Source organism: Aphelocoma coerulescens, chromosome 9, assembly GCF_041296385.1.
Source record: "Aphelocoma coerulescens isolate FSJ_1873_10779 chromosome 9, UR_Acoe_1.0, whole genome shotgun sequence".
Classification (NCBI taxonomy): domain Eukaryota; kingdom Metazoa; phylum Chordata; class Aves; order Passeriformes; family Corvidae; genus Aphelocoma; species Aphelocoma coerulescens.
This window is the reverse complement of record NC_091023.1, coordinates 12,492,095-12,513,345: the sequence shown is the minus strand read 5'-3', so window position 1 is coordinate 12,513,345 and position 21,251 is coordinate 12,492,095.

Here is a 21,251-nt window from a genome sequence, read left to right as displayed (position 1 = left end):
TCACTTATACTCTTTCAACTGCTCCCATTTCCCTCAGGAATCTCTTGTGCAATAGTCTAATCTCACTGAGCTAAACTGAAATGTAGACTATTCTCCCTTCCTGGGGAATAAGAACAAGGTACAATTTCCCTTTCATTTGGTGCCATACTTAGACCTCAAGTGGTAACACACAAAATTCAGCAGGAAAGTACTGAAAGAGGCAGGTGAGCACTGGAGAGAGGCATGGCTCCAGTCTTGCTTCTCAAGAAGAGCAGCTGAAACAGCACAGAAGTGAAATATCACTGGCATGTAAATCACTAAAGCCCTAAACAAGTGTAGAAAATACACTTCTGACTGTTTCTGAACTAATGCTTCCTGAATTTCTCCTGAAACACTTGTTCAGTGTTTTGCTCCAACAAAACCAAAAATTATGAAAAATCTCCACCACACCAAAAAATTTATTTCTTTGCACTACTGAAAAATCAAAGCTATTAGAAACACAAATTAAATTAGCTGTAGGATATGGATACTACACTCAATCATTTTAGTTCCTTCCATGACAAGGCTGTTAATCTTAAAATTTTAAGCTGCCTTCACAAGCTTTAGGTTCAAAATTTCCATCCACCTCCACAAGCTCTTAATCTGAACCCAAGTCTGTAAGACCCTATAAGCTATGCAGCTTCTACTTGCCCCTTTTTTTCACTCTAACCATAGCAAGAATGAAACCATGAAAAATTTTCAGAAATATTTTACAGAGGCAATTAAGCATTTCTTAGGACATTTTGGCAAGCTGGTAAGTCATCTCCATCAGCCTCTATTTACAGGTGAATAACTGGTAAATGCTCTTCCCTTCTGAGCCAGCATATCCATCTCTCTGTAGCCCAGACTGACACCCTGTGTACCCTTGCTCTGAAAACAGTTGGGCTCATGGCAGGGAGATCAGTGCATGGGGAAAGTACTAACAAACAGAGGATATTTAAATCTCACTGCTTGGACTTTATTCTTTAAATTTCAGCACAAAACTTTGAATCCAAGAGAGAATCCCAGTCTTGGATAATAGCTATGATGTTTTTCTTTAAGCTTTTGATTCAGTCTGTTAAGAGAAATTTCACTTCCTTCTCCCTACCTATTAAGAAAATAGACCTTACATAGATCCAACTGTTCACCCAATAATTTATCATCTTTCCCAATATTTTCAACAGCATCTTTTAGCTGATCAGAGCCAAGGCTAATATCCAGACATAAAATCCATTCTCTCTCCTCCAATACAGCAAAAGTCCAAAACGACATTTCACAAACAGCAAGATTTTTTTTAAGTAGGCATCCATCAAAAACGCATTTTTCCTTGGTACCTTGGCCTTGAAAACACTGCATTTTCCAATTTCCTACATGCTGCTTAATGTTATGCAGTGTCAGTCACACCACATTGTGTCATTCTATATAGCAGGTCAGCAGGAGCCACCATGTTCAGAGGTACCTGATATTTTGCCAAATCATTTGGCACATCTCGCATTCTCATCAGTTTGAATTACTTGTAGATCATTTCAAAAGAGGGACATAATCCTTGGCAATCATTCAGAAAAATGGCAGACCGTCTGAGTGCTTTGCTGGACTTTTCCTCCATCTAGAAACTGCAAGATAGACAGATTTCCCTAAAACAATGTAACTGCATGTCAGATTAATACCCGTGCAATTCTTGCTTACATTTACTATCTCAGGGCAATGTTTTACAGTTCTTCCTTAGAGGGAATTGTACTTCATTCTACAGCTTACCTGTAGGCAGCTCATAATCAGTGTAATTAGGAATACCAGATTCTGACCCTGAGGCAGAGATTAGATAATACTCGATTCAAGTGTTAATTCACTACTTTATACTTTCTAAAGTGAGCATATGTCTTTCATTCTTTAAAAAATTTAATTCTTACAGTAATTCTACACCAACTAGAATAATTAAAGTATTCTTTACATCAAACTCTAGGTGATAAATCCCCTTATTATTATGCACATCTGTTTTTGTGTCACTTAGAACATTGCATGTAGGAGCACAACAGATAAATAGTGCCAAAATTGATGGTTAAGTTCTGCTTACACAAATAAGAACATTCTTGAAAAGGCCACAGGTAGTGAGAGGAAAAAAATCCCAGACTATATGTTTCATAACAGTGAGATATTTTTCCACAGATGGCTGCAAAACAAAGCAGAGAGGTTCTTTCTCTGTAGAAAAACCTTGCCATCAGAAACTACAGGGAGCTGTACTACAACCACAGCGACTGCAGTTCAGCAACAAGAAAGCATAAAGAATGAAACCAGGAAAGCATTCATTTAAAGTAAAACAATACAAGCTCTTCACCTAGTTGCAAAACAGGCTCCCATGCATAGCAAAAAGACTGCAGAGCAGCAGTAGACCAGAGGATAAAGATCCGTGATGAGTTTGCACAGATGAAAACGTGGGCCAAGAAGATCGACCAGCAACTGAAGTCTGACGGGTCTGACAGAGGATGTGTTTGGGGGATGTGCCAAGAGCCTGCAGCCTCAGCCAAGGGCAGCCAGTGAGATCCCAGACTGAAATGTCAACACTCTAGAGCCCGATCATGAAATACAAGCCCCCAAGCAGAGAAGACTTGACATTTTCATAGGTTCCTTGGCATAACTGCTTTGTCAAGTATAGTTTTCTAATTTAAAAGCCTTGATTTTAGTAAACAATAATTTTGGAAGGGGCATAATAGATGATTTATATAGCTAGCAAACCAAATTTACAGAATATACTCCAAAATCAAACCCCAATCCAAAGACCCTCTGAACTGAATTATAAGAGTATCTGCATCCTACAAGCATATAAAAAAAATATTTGTGGTATTTGATCATGACAACAAAAGCTGGCCATTCAGTGTATGTTTGTAGAGATAACAAAGAAGATGCAGGCTGTAAACCTCATTCCCACCGTGAAGAAGGTGTGGCAAATAGCTCCTCACAGGCAGAGAATTAGAGCAGTTCAAGACTGAACAAGCAGCTTTCCTTGTGATCTGCCAAATAGTGACAATTATTTCAAGTGAGAATATTTTAGCTTGTGCAGGGGATAAAATAGTCTTTGAGTGTTGCAAGGCAGCTAAAGGTTACTCAAAACTATATCTAATTTCCACTTACAATTTTACTAAACCCAATGAGTCAAACAAAGAGTTTGAAAGCAAACCTGCAAACTACATAAACTCATGGACTGCTAAGAAGGTGTTTTGGTGTCAGATACAGCTGTCACCTGTTTAAGATGAAGAAGGAGTAGTCCATAAAGAGGAAGGAAAAAGAGAGGAGGAGAAGTGAGAGTTAGGAGAGAAAAGGAACAGTTGTGTCTAGCAGAGGCGACACTGCATAATATAAACCTTATAAGAAACTGGTTTAATTTTTTATAGTTAAATGAAATCCATTGTCAAAAGAATTTAATTCTGTAAATTCTCAGTACAAAAGGCTTGCTAAAGAGGTGGTGAAAGTGAGGAGAAAATTATTTTTTATATTCCATTCTATATTGAACAATAGTACTTGTCTAAAAATGGCCTTACTCATACTCCTTGTAATTGCATTTTTCTTTCAATCACCTTTTTTTCCCCAGTGAAGTTCCCTATAAGTGAATGGTCTCTTTTCTCCACTGTCTATAAAAGCAGCTATGCAGCAAATCTAAGTGAGGGCAGACGCAGGAATATGCCACCAACATTTCTTTACTAACTTCTCCTGGTTTTAGGAACTTCAGTTAGGCTACTGTCATAATATTAGTAATTTGAACTCTATCCCAAACAAAGCCAGTACAATAAGTTTTCTGATCAGAGGTGACAAAAAACAGAAGGTTCAATACAAAAGAATATGCATGCTTTCAAACGTTACTTCCACAAATGAATTAACTTTTTTAAAAATCAAGTGATTGGTTTTGGTCAAGCAAAATATTTTATTTTCTCCCAAAAAGTAATTTTTCCTCCTCTCCTAGCATTTAAAGAACAGCAGCAAAATCTTTGGACATAGGTAATCAGCATGAGATACAACCACATACAATGGTTGTGTCCAAATGTTCATTTGTTCACAAGCTTGAGCATTAAAAGTTCCAAAGAGCAGCAATGTGAAAAGCAGAAGTGCACAGTGAGAAAGATAAATCCCTTCAGAGTCCCTCTATTACCTACAAACTAGATTGGATTGATAAAGAAACATCAGCATACGTCCTTCTAAACCACACCCCCTGCCCCCCCCCCCCCCCCCCCAAATTATTGTAATTTCTGGTTTCATTTAAAAGAAATTATATTTTTCTCTTCATCAAAAAGGAATTTTGGTACAGACATGAGTTTAAAAAATAGGGCATGACAGGGGTTACAGTCTTCCAAAAATGGGCAGGTATTTACTTCCTTTCCAATTGCTGTCTTCTTTCAACACTGTGGTTCAGATTTAACAGCCTTAGAATATGACTTTGACTTATAGCTTTCATTATTTGTAAGAGCTCCTACAAACTAATTCATCTGTTTCCTTGTTTTCTACCCAGATTTGGAAAATTTTTATGGAACACAGAGCTCCAGTTAGTCATCAGCATTGTCAGAGTACACAAGAGCCCAGTCAAGATCTGCTCTGGAACAACAGGGCACTTTGGAAGGGGCCTTTGGTCCAAGGAACTTAAACTTTTGAACTAACACTGAGAGCAGTTCTGCATGGCTTAAGCCAGGGTTAACTGCACTGCTTAACACAAGTGTCAGGCTTCACAAGTGTAAGATTTTAACAGATAATTATGGAAAAAGAAAGGATCAAGCTGAAAATAAGATCACTTAATTATACAGCTGGGTATTATATAAGTACAGTACAGGCTGATGGCACCTGAAGGTATTAATTATCATTACTATTTCAAGAAAGATCTTCTGTGCAGATGTAAGCCATCACTTGTTCATACACTTTGCCAGTTACAGGTATCTCAGTGGAATTTTTTTCTTTTTTTTAAATTTATTTTTAAATAACAATAGAAGTTTAATTTAGTGATTGCTTTTGTTCCATCCTAGTACTTATTTCACTAGGACCATTTTTTGTGCTTGAAATTGAAAACATATTTTAGCACTTTTCAGAACTAAGCAAGAACATATAGCCCATAGGCTGTCCTACGAGACATGGTCCAACAAACACAGCCAGCATCCCTGCAGCTCATTGAAAGAGGCTCAATAAGAATCTCTAGGGAATATTAACAATAAAACTCTTCTCAAATAATGGACAAGCGGAGGACTTGGCAGCACTGTGGCAAAAGAAGTCCAGATAAAAAGGTTGTTTCCAAGGTGCTGTGTGAACAGATCCCACGTTCTCTCCAATGAGCTGGTTGAACAGGACTGATAACACAGTTCTGAACAGGATGCTGTGCTAAGGACATAATAAAACAACACTGCAATGCCCCCTGCATGGGGAGAGGCAGATGGACTCAGCATGTTTTCATGCTTGGTCAGGTGTTATTAATCTATGACCAAGAGAGCAGGTGGCTGTCACAAACTGAAAGAATTTTTCAAAAATCATTCAGCTCTCCAAAGCCTGAATATGCTTTTTAAAAAAGACAGAGAGAAAAAAAAAAAAAAAAAGAGGAGGAGATTGCAACCAAGTGCTATTTCAGTAATTGCTAAATTTAGACAATGGTGCATAGCATGACAATTTTTGCCCTCTAAAACTTAGCCTAGAATAGTGCTTGCTCAGCACAAACAAACATTTCAAAATATTCCATTTTTAAAAAAAAAACCTTAAACCACATATCCTCTTGACAGAAGGTTCCTCTGAAGGATTACCATGGGAAGCTATAACCCAAACCCTGACTGCAATGTTCCGTGAAAGAACATATACAAAATCTCATCTAGAGACAACACACAGAGGTCAGGTTATTGTCTCATAAGGGTGCCTGGCACATACTAAGCAGGATAATTTTTACCAGGATAGTATAGGAGAGAACTTATCCAGTGAGGATTTTATGGGTTCATGTATTTAAAAGTCACCACTTTACCTTCATAATAAAAGTAAAATTGTAAAATATTTTTCTCCTATTCATAAATTAATGCATCTGGTCACACTTTTACTTTGCTCAGCCTCAACAACAAAACTAATTTTAAATGAGGATAGAAAGTCAGTTTCAATGTTTCATGGGCAAAAACTGTCTCAGAAACCCTCTCATCTGTGCCAACTACAATATCCCCATTCAATATAAACCTTTACATTTTACCATTTACATTTCAAAAAAAATCCCTCACATTATGCACAGAGTATATAATGAAAAGTTTAGAAAAGGCAGTTTCATTCAAGCACAATAAAAAACAGATGTTTTCCTCAAAAACTCCTAATTCTGCTACTCTTCTATTTAACTTGGATCCAGTGAACTAAATACTGACATTTGAAATAATTCTGTAATTATTTTTCTATAATCCACACAATTAATATTTCCTTGGAGTGCTGTTTCTCACTTCCACAGTGTTTTGGGGATTGGATGGTTCAATTAGGAGAACAAATAAAAAAGGAGCTACATCCATCTTGTGTTTCAATCTAGGCAATGTCACTGGACATAATGACTCCATTTCCCATCTGTAGGAAGATAATGCAAAATTATCTACTGCAATACAGGCATATTTAAGCAAAAGTATCCTTTCATTGTAGAACCTTTTGGACTGACACAAGCTTTCTCCTAGCAAGGAAGTAAATAGCTGGTTTTAGCTCAAAAGAGTTCTTCACCCTTGTCACCAAGCTGACTGCTCAAAAAATGGGAACTGAGAAGGCAGGGCAGAGAAGAGAACTGACTAAGCCTATAATATAATTGAAAAATAACTCCTGGATATGTATCTTCAGTGTCAGTGTCCCAAGACAGATTGTGTTAGAAAATGAACTCTAGATTTGCTGGCTATGTACTGGCTAAAATCCTTTAGAGAACAGCAGCAAATGCATATTGTCTGCTAATGAACACAAGCCAGCAGCAGTGTTTAAAAGTAAAGGAAATCCACTATTTCATTTACAGTTCAGTTGCAATCTGATTATTATTTCCTTCCTAAAACCAAAGGCACTTTACTTTTGAAGAAGGAAGGGTTTAAAAAAAACAAACAAAAGAACAACCTTGCTATGTTTAATTGTAATGATTGTTTCTAGCAGCAAGGTCATTCATTAACTGCATCACTGCGATAATTGCCTCTTTTTATTGCAGGGGTTGCCCAAGACTTGATATTCTGTTACAGCATTGTTGAATAGTAGAAACTGGGCACAGGTTCAGGCAAACAATGTGGTCATTCAACCACCACAAACATGAATTGCTGTTTCTTCCCTGCTTGCAATAACTGATTATCTCAGTAGGCATTTTCTATATGGCTTTAATTTTACATATAATCATTAAAATCTAATTGGTGTGATCTTTCCTTGGAGCAGACAAGATATCCAATATAGTAGTAATTACTGCTTAAAACTTACATTATCCCAGTCTATTTTAAATGCAAAGGAAGAAGTACTGTTATGACAGTCACAACCTTAAAAGACAGAAAGTTACAAAATATGACCATTGGAGAGGAGCAGGATTCCCATGCAGTATCTTCTGAATAGGCAGTGCTGAGGAACTGGGGATGGTTTTTTCTATGATGCACAGGTCTGCAAAGCTTGATAATATTAACCTCAACATGTGAGGCAGTACTGTCACAATGATACAGTCCTGCCTGCGAGCAAATAACCCTGACAGACCCTATCCAACACTGTCCATGACACAATCAATCTGTAAATAAATGCAAGCTGACTACCTTCCTTCCTAAAAAAGCCAGTTTGGACTACTGCTTGCCAAAGTATTTGAGAAGTCATGCTGATGTATTGAGGCAAATGTTTCAAAGAATATTAGTTTCTTCAACTGTTTTGCAAGAGAGATTAGGTTACGCTTTCAAAAAAAGTTTCCCTTCCGAAATGTCTTTGGAATTGCAGAATTTAACATACAAAATCCTACTAAAAAATCAAAATTATTTAATTTTTTACATTACTGTCTAGACTGAGTGGTGAAGAGTTTACATAAATTCTTTACCTAAATATCATTAACAGCTGTGAGCGATAAGACAACCACCAACATCAGAACACCAAATAGTTTCAGGGAGTATAAATAAATTGCAGAATAAGGCCCCTTTATTAAAAGGCACAATTCTCAGACAGACCACTTCTTCTGGGAATAACTTAAGTGAGACTCCAGGGGATGCAAGGATCCAAAACTGCAAGAGATGAGTTTCCTATTACCAAGCATTTAATAATAAAGAAAAATGAACAGTCTTTCTATAAAAACAGAGATTGGGAATTTATTTTTCTCTAGCTTTCATCTCTCATTGCTCCTGTAGGCCTAGATTAGTATTTGCAACAATCAAAACCTGTATGCAAAAATATTACACTATTTCTCTTTGCAAATTACTTTGGCTGCCCTGTTCTCTGAACACATTTTTAGCATGCTTTTAACACATACTTTTCCTCTAAAAGCTGTTAAAAGGCCTCAGCTCTGTTAATGCAGGCATCCCTTTATCTGACACCAATGATTTTTACCAGGTCACTGGTTTAATGCCTTTAAGCCCTTTATAAATTAATCATCAGTGCAGCCAAATGATTTTGTCAACTTCCTAACAGTATCTGCAGTTCTGAATAACTGGATTCCAGTGGAAGATCTGCAATGAAAACCCCTTAGCAATTTTTAAAATCTCCGTCTGTCCATGAGAGCTAAGGACTGCAAGGATCGTGCTGCTATTGTTACAGTGTCACATCCCACCCTTGCAGATGGCAAGGCTTGACAAAGGTGGGGAGAGGGGATGGAATTACATCAGGGCAACTGAAGCATTTTTTTTCTTAGGAGTTAAACACTCACCCCTGTCTGCCCCCCTGGACCAAATCCAGGAAACTATTTCAACTGGAGATCATCCTTGCTGATCTCAACTGGCCATGAGCATTTTTAATATTAGGCATTGTTTCAATGCTTGCTGGATCAAGCTGCAGCACTAGTTCCTGGATGTAAAGCTAGAAGTACAGTACAGAAATGTTTTACACATGTAAATGCACTTAAAACTCAACATTATACGTCTTTGTCTATTTAACACTCCTCCAAAAAAAAAAAAAAAAAAAAAAAAAAAAATAGGTGGCATAACGTAACAGAATTCCAGTCTCCCTTATAGAAATCAAATTCCGTCATATAAAAATTAGAACTCGTAATTGTGTTAAAAATGCAGTCCATGTGGGCCTGAAATCACTGATAAAACAGTGCTTAAGTGAGGCAAATTTATATTATTGATGGTTCTCATGACCTGTGAAGAACTTCTGGAGAGAAGGACAATTCCAATTACTAAACCATTCAGCACTCTAATAGGATCTGCTTTCCTCCTCAGAAAACTATAGGATTTTGGGAGCCAGCCTTAAACAACGCCTGCAAGATGTATCTGTGGGGGAGATGTACTGATCTGAGAGCACACCTGTTTGGGTCAGGAATCACCACCAGAGCGAGTGGCAGATTTCCAGTCCCTGGCAATGCTGCCTTGCCCCGAGGAGGACAGGGCGTGGGCAGGGCAGCTGAGTGACCTTGATACACGGAGCAGGTCACAAGTCAGCATCAAAAAACCACACCCCGGGGAAGTTGTGATGTTATCAAAGCAAGACAACTGGAGAACTATTGCCAGAGGCACTGCTACTACAATAAGAATTTCTGAGAAGGGGGAAATGAAAGAAACAGAAGTTGTTGGGAAAGAGGATCATGCCAGGGGATGAGAAACCAGCAGGCCAAAGAGAAAGAACTATGTGGATGTATACAGACCTACTTCATAGAAATAGCTACCTGCTCTGTATTTTCACAACGTTCTTGAATGTCAGGCATGATGCAGCTAAGGTACCAAGCAGCTGTGCACAGACAAAAATGTATCCTGTGTGTTACAGTTGTGCTGAACCAATAATGAATTACATTTTCCTTAACCAACTAGAAATCACTGGAGGTAGAACTCTCTGTAAAACAGATTCTGACCAGAGAGACACCATATTTATTTCTCAAGATGAAATGTAATGTATGAAGTATATGCAAGTGTCTAAGGCAATTCTCATAATACATATTCCTTTTCTTTCCCCCTCACTTACTGCTAGTTTTTTATTAGTTTGAAAAGGTGGTAGAGTAAGAGCCTGAACTCTCATTTAAAACACCTGAGCATATTTAAAATTGCCATTGCCCATTCCTGTACCAACACAATTCCAAAATAAACAGGAAACTAAAGGCATTCACTATTAGCATCAGCAAGTAAATAATTTTCTATTCTGGATATGCATGCTGAAAACCTTTACGAAACCTCAAAACTGGACAGGGGAAAGGGAGAGTGGAAGGGAGGCAGAGTCAGATCTCATTGCTTTGACTTGCCCTAGAGTGGTTGTAGTCCTCATTCTTTGTTGGAAACATGAACCCCACAGTACCAATCACCAGGCTAAACAGAAAATGTTTGGTTCACAGCATTATAATTTCAGCATTAAAAATGCTTGCTGGCAATTTCTAGCCATCTGTAGCTGTTGTTGCCAGCAAGTGCTAACAATCACCAGGAGCCAGATTCCAGCTAAACCTGTCAGCACTTCAGTTTCTGGCAAACATTTCACAGATAGTGTTTTGACGCCTCTGTGCTCACTTGCAGTCCAGTCAGATTAGAGATCACAGGTTGAAGTACGCTGCACTATCATGCTCTTTAGAACAATTACCCTCTGTTAATCTCTGAAATGAAGGAAACCAGCACTGGCTTCTTAACAGGTGTTTCAAAAGTAGTATACACTCTGTATAACCTCGTAGGTGAATTACACCCACCTCCATACTAGCTTCCACAAAACAGTCACACACAGGGGCTGAACTAGATGGCCTTTGAGTTCCCTTCCAACTCAAATTGTAAAATGATATGCAGAAGAAATGGGTTTTCCATCAGAACGTGGGAAAATTTTAGTACATAACCTTAAGATTCAGAAAACTTCCACATCAAAAAATGCAATGGCACAAGCGGCACCTTTCCATTACCAGGGCATTTTGCAGTTCAATGCTTGTACTTAGCTCAAACTCAAATTTCAAAATGCCGCGAACCTCAGTAGCCACCCAGTGAGGCACCTGCAGATGTGCACAAATTCAAATCAAATTAAAATGGAGAAGTAGCCTGAAAAGGGCTCATCCTAAACCTAGGCTCTTACTGTCCCCTCCTCACCTCCAATTTTGGACTCAGCTTCTTGTGGCCTTCCTTGTCCGATTCACATTACCTATTGCAAGTCTCTCACATATTTCCTTCCTGACTTCGCCTTAGAGGAAAGGCATTAATGTACTGAACTCTAGTCCCAAAAATATTCCCACTGGAACACATTTTGTACAGGACCATGCCCCATTGTGACAGCAGCTGGAAATTTCAAACCAGAAAATAAAACATATTTTCAAGAAAGTAAAATAAAGCGTAATTAACCTTTATAACAGCTTATCAAGGTATGTGACTTCCAACACTCACCATGTCTCAAATCAAAAACTGAAGATTAAAGATCAGCAATCATTTTAACTAGTGGGCATGATACTGGAGCTACCTGTGAAACATTCCCACATGTTATATAAGGCCAGGCAGTAAGATTCCTCTTAAATGTACAGGCAAGAATATCACCCTGTAATAACAAAGAGAGCTTTGATTATGGCAGCATGACTTTATATATTTCCACAAGAGAAGACTGCCATGCGTGTTTTGGCTGCTCAGAGCTCTATTATCTTTTTCAATAAAAGGACAGAGTTTTGTTGTTTCATCAATATTTTTTAGACAAATTCTGTCCACTACTGCTTCAGGAAATGGCATCAAAAATCTAAGACTAGAGTCTATATAGATTACTAACAAGACACTCACAGGATATGAAGTACAATAGGCACCTTGTTTGCAAACCAGCAACCACAATCAAAAGAGAATAAGGTGCCTGGAGTTAAAACAAAATAATAAAAGTTGTTGTCTCTTTAGTGACCCCAGCAGTATCATTCAGGCAGAAAATAATTATCTCTTCTTTTACCTGGTTGTACTTGATGGTAGTCCTAACATTTTAGGTTGTGCAGTTACATCCAAAAAAATAAAACGTCTTGAAGTTTTACCTGGTACAAATAGTATAGAACCTCATTCAACATACTATATGTTCTGATATTTAAAAAAAAAATCAGACAGAAAAGGTTGCAAACAAAACTCAGACTAGAAACATTATAGGCATACATGACCAGGGAATAAAACATATATACTAACATATTGACACAGTATCAAAACGAACTATTGCTGTTACTTGAAACTAATAATAAAAGTCATCCAGCCTTTGGCATCATTCAGAAAGGTTCATTCCTGTTGTGATAATATGTAAAAAATTAAATCTTATTAAAGCATTGAAGGGTTAAGCTTAAATTATCTACATAATCTGAAATGATGCCTGAAGAGTGTATTAGTCTCTAGAGCACTTTTGTTTTCTGACAGCTGCTTAGGCAGCCAAGCTGTGCATTGAATACATTGATGATGAAGCATTCATAAGCTTAAACTGAAGCACTGCTTCACCATATACTTGTGCATCACTTTCAGTGTGTGCTTTTGGGATGACTTTTCTTAGAAAGTTTGTAGACAAAAACTTTAAAAATTGGAAGGTTTTTAATTGAAAAGGACAGCCACACCCCAGTGAGGTACCCAGGTGGTTTGTGACTCACTCCAGAACTCTCATGGCTGGGCCTGAGGCCAGGGCAGAGAGGTTTGGGTTTCAGTGATGCTGTCACCTACACAGTGTGTCTGTTCTGCAAATTTAGAAACAAACCCAAAGCACAATGCAAAGCAGCTCCAAAGGAGAGCCAGGATAAATCTTCACACCAGCACTCTCAGCGGAGTCAATGCGTTGCCCTCCTCGGCCCTGGCTGTCATAGCGGTGACAAGCAGGACCCTGCACAGAGGACATGCCCTCCATCAAAGCTCCCAGCACTTGTCCCCCAGGAGCTGTGCTGCCAGATCACACTCTGCTCACCCTCACAAATGTCACAGGCACATGGAATACACAGACAGTTTCCAAAGCAACAGCATCTTACACAGCCCACAGGGGAAGGCAGACCGCGGCCCTCCCTGGAACGCATGACTCTCCAGATGAGACAAGTGTGAAAGGGCTGCCAAGTGCCAGCAGGATGCTCACGCTCATTTTCCTTCCCCATTCCCACCTTCTTCCAGCCATGTTGCTCCTTGGACTGCTGGGTTTGGTTCTCTGTGGTCTCATATGACACTCTCACCACAATGTCCCTGTGTGCCCAGAACTAGACTCTTCTGGAGCAAGCAAAACACGGCACCACCACAGCCTGCTGCTTGGCCCAGCAGGTGAGGATGCACAGCAGGATTCCAAGGAGGAAAACACAGTAAAAACAAAATCAGAAACACAGATTAAAAGAGGAGAAGGGTAGGAAAAGCAAGGCTTTAACAGCCAGAACAGTCAGTAAATGTTGACCAGAACACAGTCCAAGCAATGGTATAGCGAAAACAAGTGGTACCCTTTAGGGACAGGCCTAAAAGCTGCAGATCGACCAAGCTCTGTAAACAGTCACCTTGCTTTAAAACTAACTGTTCCTAGAGGTGACTGATGATCAAACGGATGCATGAACCACAAGGTTTTACACAAACCTATGCTTAACCAAGGATTTACTGCTATATTCGTTTTGCCTACTCAACCAATGAGTTATCATATTCTGACAAGTCAAAATTAGTCCTGGAAAATTCATCAGCCATCTCCGGAATCTCACCGCCAGTAACTTTTTTTATTGGAATGATGTCAAGGAGCATCCCTTGCTGGTACAGAGCTATACCAGCGCTGCACAGACATGGAGCTAGCACACAGTGCCTGTCTCCACAACACATCTATGCTAAGAGGTGGGACAGAGGAAAGAGCAGGGCAAAAAGGGCTAATTGAGTTGGAAAAATAAATAATTCTGAGAAGATCATGATGTTTCTTCAGCTTGTTTATGCTGATGAAAATATGCTGAACTGTTCACTCTGCCTTTCAAGCTAGGCAGCTGCTGACTCAGCTCATAGTGCAAATTTTAAGTGCTGTGTCTTCAGGGTATTTTGCCAAACTAGAAACTAGTAAAGTCATTGCACAAATAGCTTGTGAGATTAAGCAGTCACAGTTTATAAAGAGGGTCAGTCATCAAAGTAGTCAAATACAGATTTACTCTGTCATATTTTAAGTTAGTTTCATATGCAGGAGGGCCATTTCCTTATTTCCTCCTTCAATCTGTGTTACCTAAAATAAACCAGAAACTTGGTCCCTAATACAAAACAAACTGAAGCCTGAAAAAAAAAAAGACTATTGCATTCTCCAGTAATGTGTCTCATGGGATTCTTCAGTAGGCATAGGTTTGAAAAGAAGGTGGATTAATAGGAAAATATGAAATATTCTATAAGATCAATAGGCAAGGCAAAACATAGTTATCTCTTTTTCCAAGTTAATAATGAAAAATATTTCAGTTAAATTGTCATTGTGAATTTTTTTTTCTTTTAATATTAAAAATTCTATACTCTTATGGCACATGATTTGACCTCAGTCTCATACCAAAGTACACAATCCCTGCAATAACAAGGAAGAAAAGATCTTTTCACAGACCAATTTTTCCTTCTATTTCATAATTTAACTTATAACTAGTTCCATAATATGTTCATCCAGTTGAACAACCAACATACAGGCAGTGCAGGCAGGACAGTAGCCAGCCCAGATTAGATCTCGGGAAGGAAAATTAGACAGGAAAAGCAAAAGGAACATATGCCTTCTAAATTTACTGATCCATGTTTTTCTACACAGCCCAGAAAACATGCTCCCTGGTAGACCTTTTTAACTGGTGGAATGAGATCAATCTTCTTTAATGTAAAACAGAACTGCATCTATTGTGTATTTTAAATAGTAATTGACTTTGAGATCATTTGAAGAAATGAACTAAGTTTCATTAAGGATGATAGTATCTTTAACCAAGAGGTCCCAGAAGTGATGGGCTGACATGGGCAGTAAGTGTGCACACCAAAGATAATAACCACCCTTGCAGGAGGCAAATTGATTTTCTTCTTCTGTGAAGCCTAACAAATGCTACCACATTCTTTGTTCCCAAATCACTCTCAAACCACTACCACGTTTGTCAGATTTACTCGTTCCCTTAATTTTTTTTTTAATTGTAAAAATTAGCTGTTTATCTTTCAAACCTAGTACCATCTTATTGGACCTCTAAAAGCACAGCAGCTAGTAACTACTGTGCTAGGAATTTTCCCTTCATCCCCATCATAGCAGAAGCAGTTTCTAAAGATATTGTCAAGCATAATGAGATTATTAGAAATTATTGACTGGCTTTCTGCCTTCATATAATTTACTTGCTCCTGATTTATTATTTACAGAACCTTATATGTATAATAAGGGTAGACAGATCCAGTACAGGATTGACAAAAGATCATTTCTTTCCTATTTGCTGAGCCAGCTTTTTGGGAAGACCTATCCCACTAATATATAGCTGAAGCACGTTGGCATAAGCTCCTGCTTGTGTTTTCATGAGCTGCGTAGGTACTTGCTATATTTAAAGCAGATTACTGTCCATAGGAAAAATAATTCATTTGGATCCAGTAGAAATGCACTGAGGTGTACAGCACGCTTGTCAGAGAGATTAATGTAGACCTCAGTAATAAGATTCACCTCAGCACTAGGGTTAAGCTCTATTTCAGCCTCCCTGCAGACAGACCAAGAAAGCCACAGCAGCAGAACAGACTGACACCACTTCCCCACGCCAAGGCCGGCAAATGCCAAAAGCCACACACAGCCCAGACAAAAAGAGTTAGTCCCTTGGGTGAGACCAGCAGCTATCTCTGCCAGGGTTTAGGCAACATCTCTGAGTTGCTATCAGGTCTGCTCAACCAGGCAAAACCCAGAAGGAGCCAGTGTCCAACACACTTTCCTACCCCTGGGCTGAACTTCAAATGAGTGGGAGAGAAGCCCAGGTAGACATCAGCTGGGAGCTGGGGAGTCCCAGATAAACATGCTTCCAGTGTTTTCTGCCAGTTGGTCATAGCTCCAGGGATTTCACCCCAAAATGTTAAATGTGCACACATATGAGCCACCTCTCACAACAGCAAAAGACAAAAATCATTCTTGGTCTTACCTGCAGCTCTGTATTCTGAGTTATCAAATACATTATTCTTAAACAACGAAAGAGAGCTAGAGCTAGGACAAGGCAGAAATGAACTCCTTTTAGGCAGCCACCAGAAGAGCTTCATCATTAGCAGGCAAAATTTAAACCTACTTGATTACAAAAAAAAACCAATTCACAGGAATCAGCTACACAGCTGCCACAGTCACAAACCCCTCCTCTAGCACAGCTGATTCTGCAAGCACAAATTACCACCATCTTCCTCTCCCATCAAAACCTGCAGCCCTCAAATAGTATCTGTATTTGAAACAGTTTTTATTTCCCAGGTATGAATTCAGTCACCTACAGCATAATTACATCACTTGGGGTAACTCCAAACACATCCCAAGCTGTCTGATTAGGCAGTCCCAAAAAGCCATTCTTGGATCAAAAGCCATTTTCTCAGCCAGGTGTGCTCTAAATTAATACACTAAATGGATTACAGAGAATAAAACACAGACAAACAAATTTCGTAGGTGTTCCATACCTCTTAAAGATGTTTGATTCCTGTGAGCACCAAGGAACACAAAACTGCTGTGCTTTAACAGTAATTGGAGCTGAGAACAGAGAATGAAGTTTCTTTAGTTCATTACTCCCTCTGACAAGAACAGGTTTTGCTAATGTAAAGTTAAAAAATAGGGAAGCTGCAAATTTCCCTTAGTAGAAGCTACTAAAATGAAATAGTCTTTAAACAGCAACAGTGGATCTCCTGTTGCTTGGAGAATTTAAAACTGCACTAGCCAAAACACCAAAGTTGGTACATAGCAATTTTCTGCTGGCAGGAAATTGATCTAGAAGAGGAAGAGAATCTTTTTGGTTACAGTGAATTGGTATTTATTCCACTGGTATGAAAACAATGCAATTGTACTGAAGCAGTAATAAGCGTTTCATTTTGTGAGACTTAAAAGGCACGGTAAAAGACAGAGATGTTCAGGTCATGTGTTGTTATGTGTGTTGTCATGGACTGTCACCTGCAAAGCATAAACTGCTGCAGGCTAGACTGTCCTCGGTTACACCTCTGCAAATCCTGCTGAAAGCTGATAGGTTTGGACAAGTTTATTTAAAGTTGTCTCTTAAGAAAGAAATAAAGGGGGGCAAGATAATTTTAATAATGGCCTCATTTAGCCTGTGGTGCTCTTGAAAACAGCAGTGGGGTTGGAAAGGAAAGTATCCACCATTTCATATTTAGGTGAGGTTTACAGAGCTAAGAGGGATCAGAGAAAATCTTTTATGCATAAGCAGAGCACAGTGGATAAAATTCCATTACAAAAGAAAAAGTCTTCTGGAGTCATTGGCACTTTTACAGACCCAGCATAACCAGGTTTGATTTTGACTTTAGAGAATTTTTTTCTCAAGAGACCTACTTCTAGAAGGAAAAAGTATATTCTTATCCTGTCATCCCCTGTCCACAATGGCACACCACATTCTCTTTATAGAAACTACATTTACTGAGATCATGAATATTAAAAAACTGAAATTTTTTCATGCCACTGAAGTAATAATTACAGGTATTTACATAAAAAGTTTTACAAATCTTAATAATGATGCTACCGAATCCAAAGTGAAGCAATAAGGATAAGGCGTAACTTGCATGGAGAAAGAGTTCAAAATGAACAATGAAAAGAAGATAATGAAGATTATTATGTCATCTATCATCGAGGAAGCCATGACATTCCTGAGGGATTACTCTTACTAGGGAGGAACATGACTCTTGGATTAAGGTCAATCAATATAGAGCTAATCAGAAAACCATTGGCTCATATTGATCTCATGCAGCAGAGCTGAGGTTAAGAACACCCCAGTGCTTGATCTATCGGCACTTGAAGATGAACTGAGGAACATTAACATTTCCATATGAATAAATTCTTTTAAGCAAACTAGTAGTAAACTGGCCTCTGCACCACAATATAGAACTATGCCATTGTCCTTCCAGAAATAAACAAACTTTTGCCAGTTTTTTGATGGATTTTTTTTTGCCATCGTATATGATATAAGATTGAACCCTCTGATCTAACCAAGCACTTTTACTGCAATTGGCAAATCAACAGAGACTATGAACTCCAAAGGAGGTGATGATGACCAGCTGGAGACAGTAATCTCTGGGATCAGTAAGGAGGATACAAACCACAGTCTCACACTAACATTTTTGCTTATTGCTCTGAGAGAAAGGGGCTACAGAGCCAGTTTTTCAATCCTGTCCTGGCTTGTGGAGTAGCATTTACTCCACTTTCTGTTTGGAAACATGCCCAGAAACAGTGTATGTGAACTGCCTCAGGAGATGAGCAAGTCTTTGCCAAAGTACCTCTAGAGAAAGCCAAGATCTCTGTTCCGTCTCTTACATGCAGAGCTGACAGTACCTCTTACAGTCAGCACATTCAAAGCCTTCCATGATAAGACCTATTTTTAGTTGTTTATAACTTTGCCAGTGTTGACCATTCTGAGGAATTTCCTGTGCTGCTGGGTGCTTGCCTCAAGCTGAAAGATTTTGGAAAGCATCAGCTTAAACAAATGAGCCAATTTCAAGAAAGATGCAAGTGAATAATGATCTAGCATTCAAAAAAAAGAAAGAAAGAAAAAATAACATTTCATTTAAAAATTTTGATACCTTCAAGCTAGAGAGTAAGAAATGGAAATTTGGCAGAAAGAAAATATCACTGCAGTGTCATGGTGTGAAAATTCTCCCAAATTTGTTTAAAATATAAGCTTCCAGAATTCCAGTTCCCACGTGAACAGCTGAGACTTTTGGTACAGCCTGACAGTAAAATGCTTTGAATATGCAATTTCTGGCCTGAATTAAAGAAAGGTTTTTTTCTGTAATTGCACAATTGCCATGGTTAATTTAACACCATACTTGAGAAACAAGAAAAAAGAAACTCCTCCTATGTTTTTGTAGCTTTGGCTCTGAAGACAAGAGTGAGCTGTGTAATTCAGAAGAAAAGAGCTGGGACAATTCGGAAAGACAAGAAGTTAGAAAGATTTGACAATGACAGGAGGAAGAAGAAAAAAAGTTTAGTGAGAAAGTCTGAAGAAAATAAAAAGGATACAATTCAGAAGGGAAGGCATGAAAAGAAGTGCAAAATGGTGTAGAGACAGGATAGGTACAAACATGCTGCCAGGATAGGGCAGGGAATGTGCTGCTAAGGTCCCTGTGGACAGCTCAAGCAGTTGTCTCAGAACAGGTGACATCCCAGACAGACACATGCTAACAATTGCAAATTATTGAACCTCCATTATTTATGTGAAGATCTGTGATGCTTCACATCCTTTCTCCTCTGGCACAGCTGGCAGGATTTGGGTCCAGTCTGGTTTGTCTAAAGCCTTCCACTGTGTTCAGTCTCACCTGAAAGGACATGCTGAACTGCTGAAAAAGAAGAGATCAATAGCTCATCAGCACCTCCTTTTACCTAACTCACAATCATAGAAGGTGGAGTATTCTGTGGGGTTTTTAAGGATTATAGAAGCAAGCAACCCCTTGGCAGGTATTTAGTCCCAGCAAGGGTATTAAATTGCATAATAGTACTCTTCAGTTCTCTTTTTCTCAGCAGGGTTCATTTTCTCCCTTCTTGTGCCAATGTAACCCTTTGTTGGTGAATATGGCCATGACCTGCTAGACTTGAGCACAGTTGTTAGTTATTAAATAAAACAATACATTCTCTAGTTTGCATGTTTCAGAAATTTGAAGTGGTTAACCCAGGTGCACACCACCTCAGAAGGGCTGTTTTCCTTTCCTGTTTTCTGCTAAAAGGTGTAGGACTGAAGGCTTTCCAACAATGTACTGAAATCCTTGATCTTCTAATCAGAAATCAGAGGACATGCAATGCAGGAGATAATTTATCAACTCATAAGTGGAGAGTGATTAGTTTGTATAGTGTGGAGGAACAGAAGGGCAAAACTTACCAGTTGCAGTTATCAAGGCAATGCAGACTTCACTAGAACCATAATATAGTTAAGGAGATGTCTCTGATCAAAGCAAGTTGTGCTCTTGCTTTTGAGCTCATTCTGAGGAAAGGCTCAGTCAGCACTTTGCTACTGTAAAACTGAAGCCCTCAACCTTTGAAGTTATTAAAGATTTTAGAGCATTTTTCACAATGAAAAAGCAAAGTTTAGCTAAGTCTCCAAGTACATTATATTTGAAGTAGGCATTTCTTCTAAAATCTTAACTAAGTATTCCACTTGCTGTTCTAAAGCATTTTTGTGATGTTACTTCACACAGCTAAGCAACAACTGCATCACGTTTTAGCTTTTAGTGGTTCTGTCAAATTAGTTCAATTTACATAGAGAAGAACATTTTGGAAGGTACAAATTTACTCCTTCAGCTGCCTGCAGAATTAGATAATACATGTGATTATTTTATTTCAGAGACATCCAGTTCTACCCTACCCTTAAGGAAAGGATGTCTGGGATATTAGGTAGGTCATTTCTGTGACAAAGTCTAAAGATAACTGCAGTGCAGGCACAAGCTGCAATGCTGCCAGCCACTGCTAAAGATAAATATTGTGTTTGTTCTTGTGCCCTAGATAGGAAAGTGGTGCATTAGAGGAGCTGTATCCTCCAGCCTGCCTTGAATAAGTGACAGTGGAGAACACCATGCTTTAATTACAAGTCCATCTCCATAGTCAGATTGGCTCTCCTCAGTTTCTTCATGGATAATGGATACAGAAAGGCAAAAGACACATGCATTTCTACTGCTTGATTATGGATGAAAATCAGATACATGTCAGATTAAATTACAGATTTGGCATTTAGATTCTGTGTGAGTAAAACCTTTCCATTTTCCCAGGCAAAATGTTCTCAGACTATGGATAACTTTCCACCACTTTGCCATTCCTCAAGCAGAAAAGCCTACAGAGGTTACTGGTACCTACATGAGGCTCTGACAACCTCCATAGCTATCTCTGGGCACTCTGCACTGCATCCTCTGATGTTAATAAAGACTTGGATGTTTATGTTTCCCCACACTTGTAATTTTTTAGCCAGCTCTTAACCCAAGCCATTTTCTGTTCATCACAGAACTTCCAGCCACCAGTCAATGGCTATTCAGCTGCTAAGAAATAAATGATCAAGATTTCAGCAGGATCCTTTAAGATTAATTTAAGATTCT